At 39.4% G+C, this 20,477-nt stretch overlaps 1 protein-coding gene and 1 long non-coding RNA gene across 8 annotated transcripts in view; one reads left to right on the forward strand and one right to left on the reverse strand.

Annotated features, from left to right (window-relative positions):
* Window positions 1-377, reverse strand: part of ZNF131 (zinc finger protein 131) — a 29,987-nt gene extending 29,610 nt beyond the window's left edge. For 2 of the 6 annotated variants that reach the window (XM_042995403.1, XM_042995355.1), the window contains exon 1: window positions 80-309. The gene's annotated coding sequence lies outside the window, so the exon portion shown is untranslated. The other 4 variants (XM_042995372.1, XM_042995387.1, XM_042995396.1 and 1 more) reach the window with 4 other exon arrangements.
* Window positions 135-20,343, forward strand: LOC122241032. 2 transcript variants are annotated; one of them, XR_006220954.1, is made up of 3 exons: window positions 135-202; window positions 7,240-7,387; window positions 19,965-20,343. It is a non-coding gene; the product is annotated as an uncharacterized LOC122241032 (long non-coding RNA). The 2 variants fall into 2 exon arrangements; XR_006220955.1 differs by lacking the exon at window positions 19,965-20,343 and adding an exon at window positions 11,039-11,077.
* Window positions 20,344-20,477: the final 134 nt, after the last annotated feature.

The following is a 20,477-nucleotide window of genomic DNA, read 5'->3' on the forward strand; positions in this document are numbered from 1 at the left end:
CTCCCTCTTCTCCCCCGCCCCGACCGGGCCGGCACTCACTCAGCGAAGGAGGAGCGGCCCGGGCCTGCGCGTCACTTACGTCGACGTACTGCGTCACCGCGCTGGGCTCCGGCTGACGCGGACGCCGACCAAGCGCCGACCACGGAGCGAAGAGGCCACACCTCCACCGCTCGGCTAGTGGCGGATTTGGCGTTCGGCGAGGGTGAGGCGGCCAACGCTGGGAGGAGGAAGTCGGGCTGTGCTAGGGTAGAGCCAGTTGCGGGCCAGGCTGTACCCGGGGCAGGGATCCTAAATCATAAATCCTAAACCCCGCCCTTCCACCCACCTTCGCAGGACTCCAGGTGTGAGCGCTTCCGACCCGGACCTCGAAATAAACTCACAACTCGTCCCGGGTGCGCTTTTATTCCGCGGCTCCTCCCGCCCCGCCCCCTTCCCTCCCAAGCCTTGGGTGGGCCCGCCTTACCTAGCTCTTGATCCTCCCTCTCTCCTCTCTGGCCCTCGGATCTTCCCCGCTCTCACCTCTCTGGGCGAAACTGAACCCACACTGTTCCCTACCCCTAAATAGCGCCTCGCCCTCCATTTCCTCACGATTTCCCGGGCACTGCCTCTGCTGGGTCCGACCGGCACACGTGCGCTCGCTCCGAGACCCTGGCGGCCGCGGCGCGGGCGGCGGCCACGGGCGCGAGCACGTTCCGGCCGCCTGGGACCTTCCTCCCCGGTGCCCGCCCTCTCCGCGCTCTGCAGGCGGCACGTGCTTGCTAGGCTTGGGACCTGGATCTGCTCGGATTATTTACACATGATGCTATTACTACAGCTCTCCACTCCCAACCCCTGCGCTTAAAGAGACCAGTGACCTACAATCAGCCTCTCTTCCCTGGGTCATTCATTCATTCATCCGAAAAAAAATGCTTTTGGAGGGTAACAGTTGAGATTTACTTTTTCTCGCAGAAGAAAATAGAGTGAGGATTAGGGAAAGACTCAAAATACCTGGTTATATGCAAGGGTGAGTGTAATCATTGTTTCAACAGACATTTATTTATTGAGAGCCAGCGCTGTGCTAGGCACTGTTTAAGGGACTGAGAAATTAAGTGGTGAATAAGGCGTATGTAGTTTGTTCCTTTCTAATCTTAGTCTGATGGAGTAGATAGATCTTTTGTACAGTTAATTGCCTGGATGCAGATTTCTGAGTGTTATGTGAGATGTGAAGAACAAGGTAATCTGGGGCGGGGAGTAGGGCTCCTTGAGGAAAACTAGTGACCTGTAAGAAGCAATATGAAGTCTGAGTGTTTTTACGCAAGGGTACACAGCGCATTCAGAGACAGCGAGATTATAGCATTCGAAGAACTAAAAAAGAATGTTGGTGGGGCAGACCCACCGGGGCCTGGTAAACAGTGTTAAAGATGATAGATTTTCTTATAATCACAAAGGGAAACCTTGAAGGTTGAGCAGGATAGTGACATACGAAGATTTACTTTTTAAAGAGGTAGTTCCAGCCCCAATATGGAGAATAGTCTAATAGGTGAAGATGCAAGTAGAGACCAGAGGGAAGCTGTTAGTAATCTGGATTAAATCGTGGTGGCAAATGGGATTAGAGAATTGGATGGAATCTAGAAATAGAATCAACATTGACTGGAAACATGTCATGGGTACTAAATAAATAATCTTGGATATATTCATGGTAAGAGAAAAAACACTCAAGGATGGCTCCTAGATTACGGGCTTGAGTGGATGGATTGTTGGTACAATTTACCAAAATAGAGAATATAACTGGAAAAAATGATTGGGGAGAAAGGATGGGAAGGGGAGAGATGATTTTAAGGAGACAACTAAATACAGATGATGTCAACAAGGCATTTTATATATGGCCCTGTATAGAATTTAGGGGAGAGAGCTAACCATAGGGATTTGGAAATTTTTAGCATAAAGTGGATATTAAAGCCATGGAAACAGATTTTTTTTTTCATCTATCCTAATGCAAATTTTGTTTATTTATTCATTCATTCATTCATTCTTTAGTTCCAATATAGTTAACACACAGTGTATTAGTTTCAGGTGTGCAACATAGTAATTCAATAATTCCATACATCCCCCAGTGCTCATCAGACAAGTGCACTTCTTAATACCCATCCCCTATTTCACCTGATCCTCCACCCACCTATCCCTGGTAACCATCAGTTTGTTCTGTATAGTTATAGTTAAGAGTCTGTTCTTTGGTTTGTCTCTTTTCCTTTGCTCATTTGTTTTGTTTCTTAAATTCTACATGAGGGAAATCATCTGGTGTTTGTCTTTCTCTCACTTATTTCACTTAGCATTATACTCTGTAGCTCTATCCATGTCATTGCAAATGGCAAGATTTCATTCTTTTTAGGGTTGAATAATATTCCAGCGTGTGTGTGTGTCACTTCTTTATCCTTTCATCTATCAATGGATACTTGAGCCACTTTCATAATTTGGCTATTGTAAATAATGCTGCTATAAACTTAGAGGTGTATGTATCCCTTTTTTTAAAAATGTTTTTTTTATTTTGGGGAGAGTGAGTACACAAGTGGGGGAGGGACCGGGGGCGGGGGGGAGGCGGGACGGAGGATCAGAAGCAGGCTCTGCACTGACAGCAAAGAGTGCAATGTGGGGCTTCAACTCAAGAACCCATGAAATTATAACTTGAGCTGAAGTCACTCAACTGACTGAGCCATGCAGTTGTCCTGCGTGTATCCCTTTGAATTAGTGTTTTTGTATTCTGTGGGTACACACTAGTGCAATTACTGGATTGCAGGGTAGTTCTATTTTTAATTTTTTGAGGAATCTCCATATCATTTTCTATAGTGGCTGTACCAGTTTGCACTCCTACCAACAGTGCAGGAGGGTTCCTTTTTCTCCACATCCTCACCAATATTTGTTGTTTCTTGTGTTTTTGATTTTAGCCATCCTGACAGGTGTGAGGTGATAACTCATTGTGGTTTTACTTTGCACTTCCCTGATGATGGGTGATGTTGAGCATATTTTCATGTGTCTGTTGGCCATCTATGTGTCTTCTCTGGAGAAATGTCTCTTCATGTCTTCTGCCCATTTTTAAATTGGATTATTTGGGGTTTTTTGGTGTTGAGTTATGTAAGTTCTTTATATATTTTGGATACTAACCCTTTATCGGAGATGTCATTTGCAAATATCTTCTTCCATTCAGTAAGTTGCCTTTTAGTTTTGTTGATGTTTCCTTCACTGTGCAGAAGTTTTTGTTTTGATGTAGTTCCAATAGTTTATTTTTACGTTTATTTCCCTTGTTTCAAGAGACCTATCTAGAAAAATGTTGCTATGGCCAATGTCAGAGACAGTACTGCCTGTGCTCTCTGTAGGATTTTTATGGTTTCAGGACTCCCATTTAGGTCTTTAATCCATTTTGAGTTTATTTTTGTTTATGATGTGTGAAAATGGTCCTGTGTTATTCTTTTGCATTTATCTGACCAGTTTTCCCAAAACCATTTGTTGAAGAGACTGTCCTTTTCCCATTGGGTATTCTGCCCTGCTTTGTCAAAGGTTAATTGACCATATAATTGGGTTTCCTATTCTGTTCCATTGGTCTGTATGTCTGTTTTTGTGCCAGTACAATACTGTTTTGATTACTACAGCTTTGTAATATAACTTGAAGTCCAGAATCATGAAATCTCCAACTTTCTTTTTCAAAATTATTTTGAATATTGGGGTCTTTTGTGGTTCCATATAAATTTTAGGATTGTTTGTTATCTTTCTGTGAAAAATGCTGTTGGTATTTTGATAGATTACATTAAATCTGTAGACTTCTTTGGGTAGTATAGACTTTTTTTTTTAAGTTTCATTTATTTATTTGAGAGAGAGGTGTGTGTGTGAGCTGGGGAGGGGCAGAGAGAGAATTCCAAGCTGGCTGCGCACTGCCAGCACAGAGCCTGATGCAGGGCTTGAACTCACAAAGCATGAGATCATGCCCTGAGCCGAAACCAAGAGCTGGACACAACCGACTGAGCCACCCAGGTGCCCTGGGTAGTATAGACATTTTAACAATACTTGTTCTTCCAATCCATGAGCGTGGAATGTCTTTCCATTTCTTTGTGTTATCTTCAAAATCTTTTATCAATATTTTGTAGTTTTCGAAGTATAAGTCTTTCACCTCTTTCATAAGTTTATTTCTAGGTATGTTATTATTTTTGGTGCAGTTGTAAATGGGATTGTTTTCTTAATCTCTCTTTCTGCTGCTTTATTATTGGTGTATAGAAATTCAACAGATTTCTGTCCAGTGATTTTGTATCCTGAAACTTTACTGAATGCATTTATCAGTTCTAGTAGTTTTTTGGTGGAGTCTTTTGGGTTTTCTATATATAGAGTATCATGTCATCTGCAAATAGTAGCAGTTTTACTTCTTCCTTACCAATTTGAATGTGTTCTGTTTTTCTTGTCTGATTGCTGTGGCTAGGATTTCCAGTACTATGTTGAATAAAAGTGGTGACAGTGGGCATCCTTGTCTTCTTCCTAACCGTAAGGGAAGAGCTCTCAGTTTTTCCCCACTGAGTATGATGTGGGTTTTTCACAGATGGCCTTTATTATGTTGAGGTATGTTCCCTCTAAACTTACCTTATTAAAGGCATTTATCACGAATGGATGTTGTACTTTGTCAAATGCTTTTTCTGTGTCTATTGAAATGATCATGTGGTTTTTATCCTTTTTTCTTATTGAGATGATGTATTATGTTGATTGATTTGAGAATATTAAACTACCCTGGCAATCTGGGAATAAATCCCACTTGATCATGGTGAATGATTTTTTTTTGATGTATTGTTGGATTCAGTTTGCTAGTATTTTGTTGAGGATTTTTGCATCTATGTTCATCAGAGATATTGGCCTGTAGTTATTTTTTCCTGTGGTATCTTTATCTGGTTTGGGTGTCAGGATGATACTGACCTCATAGAATGAATTTAGAAGTTTTCCTTATATTTTTTGGAATAGTTTGAGAATAGGTATTAACCCTTCTTTAAATGTGTTTGGTAGAATTTGCCTGTGAAGCCATCTGGTCCTGGACTTTTGTTTGTTGGGAGTTTTTTGATTACTGATTCAATATTCTTACTGGTAATCAGTCTGTTCAGACTTTCTATTTGTTCCTGCTTCACTTTCGGTAGGTTATATATTTCTAGGAATTTATCCATTTCTTCTAGGTTGTCCAGTTTGTTGGCATATAGGTTTTCATACTATTTTCTTACAATTGTTTGTATTCCTATGGTGTTGGTTGTTACTTCTCCTCCCTCATTTGTGATTTTGTTTGAATCCTTTCTCTCTCTCTCTCTCTCTCTCTCTGAATCTGGCTAGAGGTTCATCAGTTTTGCTGATGTTTTGAAAGAAACAGCTCCTGGTTTCATCGATCTGTTCTATGGGTTTTTTTAGTTTCTATATCATTTATTTCTGTTCTAATCTTTATTATTTCCTTTCTTCTGCTGGTTTTGGGTTTTTTTGTTCTTTTTCTAGCTCCTTTAGGTGTAAAGTTAAGGTGTTTATTTGAGATTTTTCTTGCTTCTTCAGGTAGGCATATATTGCTATGAACTTCCCTCTCAGAACCACCTTTGCTGCATCCCAGAGATTTTGGACCATTTCATGTGTTTTCATTTTCATTTATTTGTATGTACTTTTTGATTTCTTCTTTGGTATATTGGTTGACCCATTCATTATTTAGTAGCATGTTACTTAATCTCCATGTATTTGTGGTCTTTCCAGACTTTTTTCTTGTGGTTGATTTCTAGTTTCATAGCATTGTGGTCAGAAAAAATGCAGGTATGACTTTGATATTTTTGAATCTGTTGTGGCTTGTTTTGTGGCCTAATATGTGATCTGTTCTGGAGAACGTTCCATGTACACTTGAAAAGAATGTGTATTCTGCTGTTTTAGGATCAAACATTCTGGTGCTCGCTTTGGCAGCACATATACTAAAAATAGGATCAAACATTCTGAATATATCTGTTAAATCCATTGGTCCAGTGTGCCATTCAAAGCCCCAGTTTCTTTGATGGTCTTCTGTTTGGATGATCTATGCATCAATGTAAGTGGGGTGTTAAAGTCCCCTACTATTATTGTATTACTATCAATTAGTCTCATTATGTTTGTTATTAACTGTTTTATGTTGGGTGCTCCCATGTTGGGTGAATAAATTTTTACAATTGTTATATCTTCTTGTTGGATTGTCACCTTTATTATTATATAGTCCTTCTTTGTCTCTTCTTGCAATTTTTGTCTTAAAATCTATTTTGTCTGATATAAGTATTGCTACTCGGGCTTTCTTTTGACATCCATTTGCATTATAAATATTTCTCCATAGCCTCACTTTCAATCTGCAGGTGTCTTTAGGTGTGAAATGTGTCTCTCGTAGGCAGCATATAGATAGGTCTTGTTTTTTTTTTTTTTTATCCTATGTCTTTTGATTGGAACATTTAGTCTATTTACATTCAAAGTAATTATTGATAGATATGTATTTATTGCTATTTTGTTACTTGTTATGTGGTTGTTTTGTAGTTTTTCTCTGATCCTTTTGGTTTGCTCTTTTTCTTTAGTGATATACTTTGATTCCTTTCTCTTTATTCTTTGCATATCTGTTAGTGGTTTTTGATTTGTGGTTACCATTAGGTTTGTATATAACCTCTTCTGCATATAGCAGTCTATATTAAGTTGATGGTCGCTTAAGTTTGAACACATTCTTTACTACTCTTTCCCCAATATTTTGTGTATTTGTATTTCATATTTTACATCCTTTTATTTTGTGAATCCTTTGAGTTTTTACAGAAATACTTATTTTTACTGCTTTTGTGTTTCCTTTTTTTATACTCTCTTTTCTTACTGTAAAGTATGGCCTTTAATTTCCACCACAGAGTCTTTAATATTTCTTGTAGGGATAGTTTAGTGGTCATGAACTCCTTTAGTTTTTGTTTGTCTGAAAAACTCTTTATCTCTCCTATTCTGAATAATAGCCTTGCTGGAAAGAGTATTCTTGGCTATTGTTTAAAATTATCATCATTATTCACATGGTGTTTTTCAAGGTGAAGAAACTACACACAGAAATAGGCTTTTGAAAATTCTAGTCTATAGGACTACTTTCCTATACAACAATTGGGTTAGGATAAATAGAAACTCTCTCTCTATTTGGGATTCAAACTATCTAGTTCACAGTCTTCATCACTTTCTAAGGTCTTAAATCTAGTTCATATCATTCATTTTTACTTGCCTTGTTTTTAGAGCACATGCGTTTGGACTCTTGGTACACACGATCACAATGGAAGAGGGTGTAGAATTTTATCCCTGCTAAGTATCGATGTTTATGGGTGGAGTACAAAAGAAGAACCTCAAAGGACAACATGGCAGCTGGAGAAAGGAGGAAGAACAGGTCAGTGTTTCAAAAGAGAGGTTGTGGTCAGCAGTGCCAGATGCTGCCAAGTGGTCAAGCTAACTAAATAAAGATTAGCAAGGGTTGGTCCATTAGATTTAGTATCATGATGTGTTTGGTAGAAGACCTTAGCAAGAACAGTTTTTAGTTAACTTCCCTGGAAGGTGGTAGTGGTGGTGAGAAGCCTGTATCCAAGTAGGTTAAGGAATAACTAGAAAAATAAAATGAAAGGATAATGATAGAATTCTCATTAAAAAATGAGGGAGGAAAGGGAGGGGTACATGTGGGTCAAGCTAGTTTTGTGTTTGGGGATGGGAGAAACTTAAGCAATTTAAACGCTGATGGAAAAAGGATCCAGTAGAGGAAGATGATGAAACTACGTAAGGAAAAGGGGCTAATTGTGTAAGAGAAGAAGAAACTGGAGAAAGTGATGTTGAGAGGATATGTGAATGAATCAGCCTTAGACAGAAGGAAGGACATGTCTTATCATTGAAAAGATTAATAGAGTGAATGCTCTTAGGAGTGTAGATTTGCTTTCAAGAGGTTGAGATTCCTCTATAACTGAAAACATTTACTTTTTCCATGAAATAGGTGGCTGTTATCTACTAAAAGCCAAGATTAGGAGGGGTGTGTGTGTGTGTGTGTGTGTGCGCGTGTGTGCATACACACACTAGTGCGCACGTGCTGGGGAGGAGAAGTTTGAGATTGGAAGATATTTTAGTTATTTAAGACTGTGTAACAAATTGCCCCCAAATGTAGTGGCTTAAAACATTATTATTTCACAATTTCTGTGAGTCAGAAGTGTGCATGTTACTTAGCTGGGTTTTCAGGGTCTCTTAACAAGGTTCCAGTCAAGATGTCAGCTGCTGTGACCTCAAGGGTTGGCTAGGGGAGGATCTGCTTCCAAGGTCACTTGGAACAACAAGTGGTTGTTGACAGAATTCAGTTTCTCCTGGGCTATTAGACTGAAGACTTCAGTTTTCTTTGCAAGGCCTCCCTCCATGTGGGGCTCACCATAGGGAATGACAGCTAGATTCCATCAAAGAGGAAGAGAAAGTGAGCAAGACAGAAGCCAAAGTCTTTTTGTAACCTAATGTGAGAAGTGGCATTCCACGACTGTTGCTGTATCTTTTTGTTAAAAGCAAGTCACTGTGTGCAGCCCATAGCCAAAGGAAGGCACATTCTGGGAGATATAATCATTGTAAGCAATCTTTGAAGCTGCCTATCACAGAACAAAATGGAAAAGATTTGAAATGGATCTTGGGCATAGTAATATCACAGTGGCATTGATAGGATCAGAAGTTGGTGAGCAGCCCTCAACACTGCAATTTAAGATCTGTTTCTGACCCACTCATCGTTGTTGTTGTTATTTGTTTTTCTTGAAAGATTTGTGCATAGGGCTTAAGAAAGAACCCTATTTGTGCATAGGGTTCACACAATACTGAAATGACCCATTGATATGTCTGTCCCTGAGATTGGAATTTTCTTGAGGATTGATAATATGTCTGATCTGTGGTCTCTCAGAAGTCAACAGGGCATGACCACTTTCACCTTTGGAGGTTCCAGGTATATTAAAAAAATTAAGAAATCTCAAAGTAACTTTCTAAAAACTGTGACCTGTTTAAAATATTTAACAGATTTCTACTTTTTCACAAATCAAAATATAATACAATGTAGTTATGCTTTTCGAAAGATAAATGACAGGATTTTCGGAAAGAAGATATTAATTCATAGTGCCAAGCAGGCACAAAAATGTAAAGTTTTAGAATTACCATATATCATTCTTGTCACTGCAGCTCTGTGGTTGAGGCCTTTCAGGTAGATGAAGCCTCGCTTCAGAGGGGCCTCCCGCCTCCTCTGGCACCAACTCTCAAGCCTAGGATAGTGGTTGGTTCATAGCAGACATTTGACAAATGTTTGTTGACATTTTTTCTGAAACAAAATCTTTCAAGAATGATTCATTTGACTTCTGAAAGTCAAGGTACCAGAATATGAGTTTTCTATTAGGACTCTTAAAATTCCATTTTACACATGATTTTGAGACTTTGAAGTGCTTTTACTATAGTTCCAGTGCATGACTTTCCCTCAGGCTTTCCTAGCATGATTCATAATTCTCCTTTGGAAAAATCTAAGCTGAATTCAAGGAATGTATGTGTAATGAGAAAGGGGCAGGGGAACAAATAAACACAGAAAATCTCTACCTCAACTTTTGACCCCATGAGCCCATGTTATTATGGATAAATCCAAGGGATGACTGAATCAGGGAACTCTAGAGCCATCTTACATGTATGTTAGGGTAAAGACTCTGGAATGTACTAGATACATCCTAGCCATCCCAGGCTCCCCCAGACTAGGAAGACCAACACCAAGTCTTTGGGACAGTGGGAATTCCCTGAAACTCAGCTTCTATCATCTTATTCCATACACTTTTGCCTGGTAAGCTCATTCTTGGTCTTGCTGAATATATAATCCACACCTATATCTCCAGCTTCGACATTAATATTCAGCCCCAGGCTGGTGGCTCTGTTGGGATGCCCCTAGGGTACCTCAAAACCACATCTGATGTACATTAAGATTCATTACCCTCATTAAAATTATATTCTTGGTTATTGATACCTACATCTACCCATTAGTAGAATAATTCAGAAACCTGAAACTTTTTTTCCCTACTTCTCTCCCACACAAACATCTAATTGATATATTACCCAGTCCTGTTTATTTTAAACCTTAATAACTCTCAGGCAACTGATTAACGGTATTTCTGGAAAGATGTTTGGCCATTTTTATGGAGGAAGTTTGACAGTTTCATATCCTTCCACAAGTTGTATAATATTTTTTAAAATTCTATTTATTTTGAGAGAGAGAGCACCTGTGAGCACATGGGGGAGGGGGGGAGAGAGAGAGAGAATCCTAAGTAGGCTCTATTGTCAGCACAGAGCCCAATGCAGTGCTCCAGTCCACGAACCTGTGAGATTGTGACTTGTGTCAAAATACAGAGTCAGATGCTTAACTGACTGAGCCATCCAGGTGCCCCACAATTTGTACAGTGTTATGTAAGTCAAGGGTACAGTAAAATCCCCAATTTTAAAGTATATAGATGTGAGTATGGGCATGGCAAGAGTGGGCATTAAGAAAATGCAACAATATATCAATACTGGCTGTCTTTTGGGGCACCTGGGTGGCTCAGTCGGTTAAGCATCCGACTTCGGCTCAGGTCATGATCTCACGGTCCATGCGTTTGAGCCCTGCATTGGGCTCTGTGCTGACAGCTCAGAGCCTGGAGCCTGTTTCAGATTCTGTGTCTCCCTCTTTTTCTGACCCTCCCCTGTTCATGCTCTCTCTCTCTCTGTCTCAAAAATAAATAAATGTTAAAAAAAATTAAAAAAAAATACTGGCTGTCTTTTGATGGTAGAATAAGAGAATATTTTTCTTTCTACAAGGTTCAGTATTTTCTAAATGTTTTACACCAAGTATGTGTTATTCAATGTGAGTCCCATGAAGTCAGATACAATTTTTTTGTTCACTTACGTATTTGAAGTTCCGGAACAGTATCTTATATGTGGCAGGTGCTTAATAAATATTTGTTTGTTGAATGAATGAATCTTTTTTTTTATGTTTCTCAGTCTATGTGTTCATGATTGCTATTGACAGAGACAGACAGACAGAATGTGAGCAGGGAGGAGCAGAGAGAAAGGGAGACAGAATCTGAAGCAGACTTCAGGCTCTGAAGTGTCAGCACAGAGCCTGACATGGGGATCGAACTCACAGACCGCGAGATCATTACCTGAGCCGAAGTCAGATGCTTTAACTGACTGAGCCACCCAGATGCCCCGAATGAATGTATCTTTATCATGTAAAAAGTCATATGAAAATTATTAAATGTACTAAAATTCCATTTCATCCTCTTCTTGGATTGTATCTTATTTTAATAATTATTCATCCTTTCCTTTAGATCACCTGTGGCTGAAATGGTCAGCAGTGGCCATGCCTGCAAAAGTGGTTCCTGGCTCTTGATTTTTTGTTTTTTTTTTTTTTGCCCAACCTTACAAATATTTGCCCTCTATTCTTTCCTTTCAAGTTCTTCTGCAGGCATTGCTAAGCAGATTGGTCCAAAATGAGTTTTCAGAGAAGTGACATTAGCATCATGGTGGAATAAGAGATTTTCCTTTGTTTTTGGCTGCCCTCTCAATAACGTTGATTCAACATCCATCCACAGACAAAAGTGGTTTGTGGGAGCTGTGGAAGGCAGCACCATACACCAAGGGACCCAGGCGAAGTCTTGCCCACCTATATGTGAGGTAGTAGGCATACATACCTTGGTCCTGACTGTGGACCCTGCAATGGTCCATGAACCAGCTCCAGCCCCTCTCAGCTGTGGTCCTGGAGACCCTGGAGAACACTGTCTTACACAATCACCAACAGACAAAAAGAGCTTTTGTGGAAATCTAGGTTTCTGAAGAAGTTCTAGCATGACGTTGGAGAAGAAAAAAAAAAGTTTGGATGCATTGGAGAGAGTAAGAAAACAGCTTGATTTTATCTTCATCATCCCTCCCCTAAGAGAGCACAGCTTGGGGCCAAGATCTTGGCCTGTGATTTCTCTGGAGTGGGGGCAGGGAATGCGCATGTGAGTGAGCCCTGCCTGCCACACCACCCCAGCTATGCAGAATGCCCAGAAGGAGGCACTCTCCCTACTGTGGCAGCAAGAACAAGTTTTGGCTGGTGGCTAGTGAGCATGCACAGAAAGCCAGTTCAAATCAGCAAGCCAGAGACCATAAACTTGAGCTTTAGTGCCACCTTTGGGAAAACAAAAGAGAAACTCAGCACTAGGTCAGCACTGGGCAAGGTTCACTGTAGGATCCAGAGAAGGCATACTAACTTAAGAATTCTGCCACAATAGGGAGCAAAAAGCATGAAGCAGGTGTACCTTTAGCAGGTCTAAGAAAGATTAAGAATCTCTAGCATGGCTGACAAGGCACTTCTCTCCCAAAAACAGTTAGTAAAGACTGGAGAAAGTGATTGCCATTTCAATTGGGAAGACAGCAATGCAAAACTTCAAGGAACATGAAAAATCAAGAAAACATGACACCACCAAAGGATCACACTAATCTTCCAGTAACAAATCCCATAGGCATGGAAATCTGTGATTTACCTGATTAAGAAGTCAAAATTTTAAGGACGGTCACTGAGCTATAAGAAAATAGACAATTCAAGGAAATCAGGAAAACAGTGTGTTACCAAATGAGAAGTTTAATAAAGAGATAAAAAACATAAAATGGAACAAAACAAATTCTGGAGGTAAAGAGTACAGGGAATAAAATTTTAAAAAATGCAACAGAGAGCAGCACCAACAGCAGAATGAATCAAGCAGAATAAAGAATCTGTGAGGTAGAAAACAGGAGGAGAAATTCAGAGGAGAACAAAAAAGAACAAAGGAAGAATGAAGGTGTGAAGAAAGCTTTCTCTTGGTAGAAGAGAAGCAATCTGCAAATTATTGGAGAATCAGAAGAAGGGGAAGAAAGTTAATTGAAAGAAATAATGACTGGACTCCCAAATCTGAAGGAGGGATTTGTCCATCCAAGTTCAGGAAGTTCATAGGACCCCAAACAAATTCAACCTAAAAAGTTGTTCTCCAAGATGCATTTGAATAAAGATGTCAAAAATCAAAGACAAAGAGAGAATCATAAAAGTAGTAAGGGAAATAAAACATCACTTACAAGAGAAGCCTGGTAGGCTATCAGCAGATTTCCCAGCAGAAATGTTAGAGGTTAGGAGAGAGTGGAATGATACTATTCAAGGTTCTGAAAGAAAAATCTGCCAATCAAGAATACTCCATCTGGTAAAGTTAACCTTCAGAAATGAGAGATAAAGATATTCCCAGATAAACAAAAGCTGAGACCAGACTCATGGCAGTTCATTGCCATGAGACCTGCTTTACAAGAAATGCTGAAAGGAGTTCTGTAAACTGAAATGCAAGGGCACTAATGAATAACATGAAAAATATGAAAATATACACAAATACATGGTCAAATTCAGAATACTCTAAAACTGTAATATGGTGGTATGTTAACCCCTTACTCTAGTATAAAGGCTAAGCATATTAAAAATAGCTATAGCTACGATACAGGTATGCCTCAGAGATATTGCAGGTTTAGGTCCAGACCACCACGATAAAGCAAATATCACAAAGTGACTCAAATGAATTTTTTGGTTTCCCAGTGCATATATAAACTTACACTATACTGTAGTCTATTAACTATGCAATAGCATTCTAATATATATATCTTAATTTAAAAATACTTTATTGGAGGGGGAACCAGGATGGCTCAGTTGGTTAAGTGTCCAACTTAAGCTCAGGTCATGATCTCATGGTTCCTGAGTTCAAGCTCTACATTGGGCTCCACCCTGGTGGTGAGGAGCCTGATTAGGATTCTCTCTCTCCCTCTCTCTCAGCCCCTCCCCTTCCCTCAAAATAAATAAGTAGACTTAAAAAAATACTTTATTAGTGTGCCTGGGTGGCTCAGTCGGTTAAGCATCTGACTCTTGATTTCAGCTCAGGTTATGATCTCTTGGTTCATGGGATGGAGCCCTGCGTTGGGCTCTGCACTGACAGTGTGGAACCTGCTTTGGATTCTCTCTCTCTCTCTCTCTCTCTCTCTCTCTCTCTCTCTCTCTCTCTCTGTCCTTCCCCCACTTGTGCTCTCTCTATCTCAAACTAAAAAAAACCAAAAAACAAAAAAAAACTTCATTGTTAAAAAATGCTAACCATCATCTGAACTTTCAGCAAGTCATAATAACTGATCATAGATCACCATAACAAATAATAATGAAAAAGTTTGGAATATTGTGAAGATTACCAAAATATGACAGGGGCAAATGTTGTTGGAAAAATGGCACCAATTAGGCTCGCTCAAGGCAGGGTTGCCACAAATCTTCAATTTGTAAAAAACACAGTATCCGTGAAGTACAATAAAGCGAAGTGCAACAAAATGAGGCATGGCTGTAGTTTGTTAATGAATACACAGCATACAAAGTGGTAAGTTGTGACCTCAAAAACATAAAACAGGGAAGTAAGTGGGTAGGGTTTTTGTATGTGAATAAAGTTCACTTGTTCTCAGCATAAAATACGGATATAGCTATAAGATGTCTTACATAAGTCTCATGGTAACCAGAAAGCAAAAATCCATAGTAGATTTCACAAAAGAGGAAGAAAAAGGAATCAAAGCATACCACTACAGAAGGTCATCAATTCATGAAGGAAGGCAGCAAGCAAGAAAGATGGGAACAAGGGAAATACAAGAAAGCCAGAAAGCAATGAATAAGATCGCTTTAGTAAGTCCTTCCCTATCAATAATGACCTATGTAAATGTATTAAATTCTCCAATCAAAAGGTATAGAGGCATACCTGGGTGGCTCAGTCTGTTAAGCATCTGATGTCGGCTCAGCAAATCATCTCGAGGCTCCTGAGTTTGAGCCCCACATAGGACTCTTTGCTGTCAGCACAGAGCCTGCTTCAGATTTTCTGTCTCCTTCTCTCTCTGACCCTCCACCACTAGTGTGCGTGTGCTCTCTCTCTCTCTCAAAAATAAATATACATTAAAAAAAAAAAGGTATAGAGAGGTTGGATGAATAAAAAAATAAGACCCAACTCTATACTGCCTGCCAAAGAGTCTCTTCAACTTTAAAGACACACATAAGCTCAAAGTGCAGGCTAGAAAAAGATACTCCATGCAAGTGGAACCAGAAGAGAGCAGGACTAGCTATGCTTACATCAGCCGAAATAGACTTTGAGCTAAGTGGTAACAAGAGACAAAGAGGGTCAATATATAATCATAAAGGGTCAATTCATCAGGAAGATACAACAATTATATGTTATATATATATATATATATGCATATATATATATGCATATATATATATATATCTCCAACATCAAGCACCTAAATATATTAATAATATACTAACAGATCTGAAGAGAGATAGACAGCAATTCAGTGAGAGTAGGGGACTTAAATACTCCATTTTTAACAATGGATAGATCATCCATACTGAAAATCACTACAGAAACATTAGACTTGAACTACATTGTAGACCAAATAGACCTTATTGACATATGCAGAATATTCAATCCAACACATTCTTCTCAAGCACATGTGATGTATTTTGGATACACCAAAATACAAGATCTATACCAAGCATAGACAATATGATAGGTTACAAAACAAGTCTTAGCAAATTTAAGAAGATTGAAGTCATACTAAATATCTTTCCCAACCACATGCTATGAAACTAGAAAACAATAACAGGATGAAAACGGGAAACTTACCAAATATGTGGAAATTAAACATTCCACAGCTAAACAACCAACACATCAAAGAAGATATTAAAATGGAAATTAAAAAAAAATCTTGAAACAAAAATTAAACACAGCACACCAAAATTTGTAGGATGCAGCAAAAGCAGTTATGAGGGAAGTTTTTTCTATTTCTTTTTTTTTTTTTTTATTTATAAAGAGATGGAAACCAAGAAACAGGCTCTCTCTTTTTGTTAAGTTTATTTATTTATTCTGAGAGAGAGAGATTGCGCATGCCTGAGTGCAAGCTGGGAAGGAGCAGAGGGAGGGAGAGAGAGAATCCTAAGCAGACTCCATACTCAGTGCAGAGCCTGATGCGGGGCTCAATCCCAGGAACCACCTGAGCCGAAATCAAGAGTCAGACACTTAACCAACTGAGCCACCCAGACATCCCATATTAGGGGAAGTTTACAGTGACAAATAAACTTATACATTAAGAAAAAATAAATCTATCAAATAAGCAATCTAACTCATATCTTAATGAACTCGAAGAACAAACTAAGCCCATGCTAGCAAAGGAAGGAAGTAACAGAGCAGAAAGAATGAAATAGAGACCAGAAAAACAACAAAAGGAATCAATGAAATTGAGAGCAGATTTTGTTTTTAACTTTTTATTTATTTTTGAGAGACAGCATGAATAGGGGAGGGGCAGAGAGAGAGGGAGACACAGAACCTGAAGCAGACTCCAGGCTCTGCACTGTCAGCACAGAGCCCGACACTGGGCTCAAACCCACGAGCTCTGAGTCATGACCTGAGCCTAAGTCGGATGCCCAACCGACTGAGCCACCCAGGTGCCCGATGAGAGCAGATTTTGTTTTTAAAGTTAAACAAAATTGACAAACTTTTAGCTAGATTAACCAAGAAAAAAAGAACACTCAAATAAATAAAACCAGAAATGAAAAGGAAACATTATAATGAATACCACAGAAATACAAAGGATCATAAAAAATTACTGTGAAGAGTTGTACGCCAATATATTGGATAAACTAGAAGAAATGGATAAATTCCTAGACACATAAAGTTTACCAAGACTGAATTAGGAAGTTAAAAATTTGAACAAATAATGAGTAGGGAGATGGAATCAGTAATCAAAAACCTCTCAACAAAGAAAAGCCCAAGACCAGATGGTTCACTGGTGAATTCTACCAAATGTTTAAGAAGATTTAACATAAATCCTTCTCACTCTTTCAAAAAAAAAAAAAAAAAATTGAAAACGAGGGAACATTCCCAAACTCACTTTAAGAGGTCAGTATTACCCTGACACCAAAGCCAGTTAAGAACAATATGAGAAAACTACAGGCCAGTATTCCTGATAAATCAGATGCAAAAATTCTCAACAAAATTCTAGCAAACGGAATTCAACAGCACATTAAGAGGATCATACACCATGATCAAGTGGGATTTATCCCTGGGATATAAGGATGGCTCAATATACACAAATTAATAAATGTAATATACCACATTAATTGAATAGAAGGTAAAAATTATTATAATCTTAGTAGATTCAGAAAAAGCATGTGAGAAAAATACTTTCATGATAAAAACTGCTAACAAATTGGGTGTAGAAGGAACATACCTCAACATAATAAAGGCCACATATGACAAGCCCATGCCAATATGATAATGGTGAAAGTTTGAAACCTTTTACTGTAAGATCAGGAAGAAGACAGGGTGCTCACTCCTACCACTCATATTAACATAGTAGTGGAAGTCCTAGCCAGAATAATCAGGCAAGAGAAAGAAATAAAGGGCATCTAAATATGAAAGGAAGAATAAAACTGTCTTTGTTTACAGATGATTATATATATATGTGTGTGTATATATACGTATATATATATGTAATGTTATAAACATATGTAATAAATATAAAATAAATATATAAATATTATATATGTGTTATGTCTAAAGAAAAGCACGTTCAGAAGAATGAAATGGGATCCCTTACACCCCTCACAAAAATTAACTCGAAATGGATGAAAGACTTAAACATAAGACTTGAAACCTTAAAACTTCCAGAAGAAAATAGGAAAAGCTATAGGGGAAAATCTGAACTTTGGTCTTGTCAATGATTTTTTTGGATATGGCACCAGAAGCACAAGTAACAAAAGCAAAAATTAGTAAGTAGGAGTATACCTGATAAAAGGCTTCTGCATAGCCAAGGAAACAACCAACAAAATGAAAGGTAACCTACAGAATCCAAGAAAATATTAGCAAATTATAGGTCTTAAAAGGGGATAATATCCAAATATATAGAGAACTCTTACAACACAATGGAAAAAAAAAAACTCATTAAAAAATGTTCATAGGAACTGAACAAGAAGACATACAAATGGCCAATAGGTGCACGAAAAGATACTCCATTATTAATCATCAGGGAAATGCAAACCAAACCACAATGAGATACTGCCTTAGAGCTCTTAGAGTGGCTGTCATCAGAAAACAAGAGGTAAATGTTACTAAGGATGTGGATGTGCACTCGTGGTGGGAATGTAAATTAGTACAGCCATTATAAAAAACGGTATGGAGATTTCTAAAAAAATTAGAACTAGAACTATCATATGATTTATCAATCTCACTTCCGGGTATACATCCAAAGCAAATGAAATCAGGATCTCAAAAAGATATCCGAACTCCCATGTTCATTGCAGCATTGTTCACAATAGCCAAGATATGGAAATAACTTAAGTGTCCTTCAAAAGGTGAGTGGATAAGATATGGTGTGTGTGTGTCATATATGAATACCATTCAGCCATGAAAAAGAAGGAAATCCTGCCAACAACATAGATGGAACTTAAGGGCATTATATTATTTTTAAAGTATTTTTTAATGTTTATTTTTGAGACAGAGAGGGCGCAAGTGGGGGAAGGGAAGGGAGAGAGGGAGGGAGAGAGAGAGAGAGAATATGAGAAGTAGGTTCCCAGTCAACAGGAAGCAGACAGCCCAATGCTGGGCCCAAACTCCTGAACCGTGAGATCATGACTTGAGCCAAAGTTGGACACTTAACCGACTGAGCCACTCAGGAGCCCCATGAGGACATTATATAAGAGAAATAAGTCAGGTGGAGAAGATAAATATTGTTTGGTAGATTCTACATGTAGAATCTAAAAAAGATAGACACAGAGTAGAATGGTGGTTGCTAGGGCCTGGGGGGCAGGGAGAAATACAGAGATGTCAGTCAAAAGGTACAAGTGTCCAGTTAGAAATGAAAAAGTTCTGGGAATCTAATCTACAGCATGGTGACTATAGTTAACAACACTACATTGTGTACTGAAAGTTGCTGAGAGAGTAAATCTTAAATGTTCTCACCACGAAAAAGAAATGGTAATCATACAAGGTAATGGAACTGTTCATTGAGGCTATGGTAATAATCATTTTGCAATATATGTCAAATCAATACCTTGTACACCTTAAACTGACACAATGTTATATGCCAATTACAGCTCAGTAAAGCTGGAAAAACCAAAACAAAATGAGTTTTCAATTCCACTTTTTTGGGGGGAAGGCAGCATCGCCTCCTAGTGGCTGTATCAAGAATGGCAACGTTGATCAATCTTCAAGACTGCGGAGCATTAGGCCCCTGCAAGTCCCAGGTTCTCCAGTGAACCAGGAGGTCCTGCTTGAAGCCCTGCGTGCTGCTGCCCCCTAGTGGTGAGTGAGCAGGCACAGGCCTCACAGCTTTTCTCTAAGGCTGGAGGGGATGCGAAACTTCCAGGCAGAAAGTTAGCAAACGTTGAAATTGGCTGGGCTACTGAAACCAGCCACAGTCCACCATCCTCCCTTCAAGCCTCGGGAGATGTTGGAGTCAGGCAGGAGGAATCGTCAGGGCCTGCACTGGGAAGAGGGCTGAGATGTGGTTCTTCGGTGGAGCTGCAGGATCTGTCGGTGCCATTCCCCTACTTGTGTGTATGCAAAATGAACACGACGCGGAAAGAGGACGGAGCGCATCTGCTCGCAGTGACCCAGGGCCAAATGGTCTTTTTCTTTTTTTTCCAAATGAATTCAGGTGACTGTTGGTTTGCGGGGGCGGGTGTCTCTAACGGATCAAAAGTGACAGGTGCGTCACACTCCAGTTCGCCTTTCAATTCTACAGGTGTTTTGGTTGTTTTAGTTTGGGGTTGTTTGTTTATTTGTTTTTGCTTCCCAGCCCTAGGTTTTGAAAGAGGACTTCCACTACCCCCATGTTGACCCCAGTCTGTACTTTCTAATTGATTAAGTTCTTCTTTCCAGCGTATCTCTTAACTTAGGCAAAAGACCCTGTGGACAGAGCATCCTGTGATGGGAACCGAAATTACCCCTTCAAGCAATAAGCACTGCCCTGTGCCAGCAAGACCCTGTGATCGATCCCAAGATGATGACCGATCTGACCTTTACTGCCCACCTGCACATACCCAGCAACTTTGTCTCACATTTTCCTTATATAAACCTAGAAGTATTTCCAGCACTTTGGACAGGTTGTGTGACATTAGTCCACTTTTGTCCCAGTGCTGGCCTCACTGAAATACATTCCTTTCTGGTTTCACCACCGCTGGTCTCTCTGCCTTTGGATTTTGTCAGTGTGGCCAAACCTGGTCTGTTTGGGGCCCCCGAGCCAGGTGCTCTTGCACCCCTGTACCCCGCTTACGGTTTCCTTCTCTCCCATTTTTTTTTCACCTTATTTTTCTCCCTCGATTCACCTGCTCTGATAGCTCTAAGCCTCAGTGCCATCTTCTTTTCCAAGTCTAGAACCAAGACTCATGCAGC

This window comes from Panthera tigris, chromosome A1 (genome assembly GCF_018350195.1).
Source record: "Panthera tigris isolate Pti1 chromosome A1, P.tigris_Pti1_mat1.1, whole genome shotgun sequence".
Lineage (NCBI taxonomy): Eukaryota > Metazoa > Chordata > Mammalia > Carnivora > Felidae > Panthera > Panthera tigris.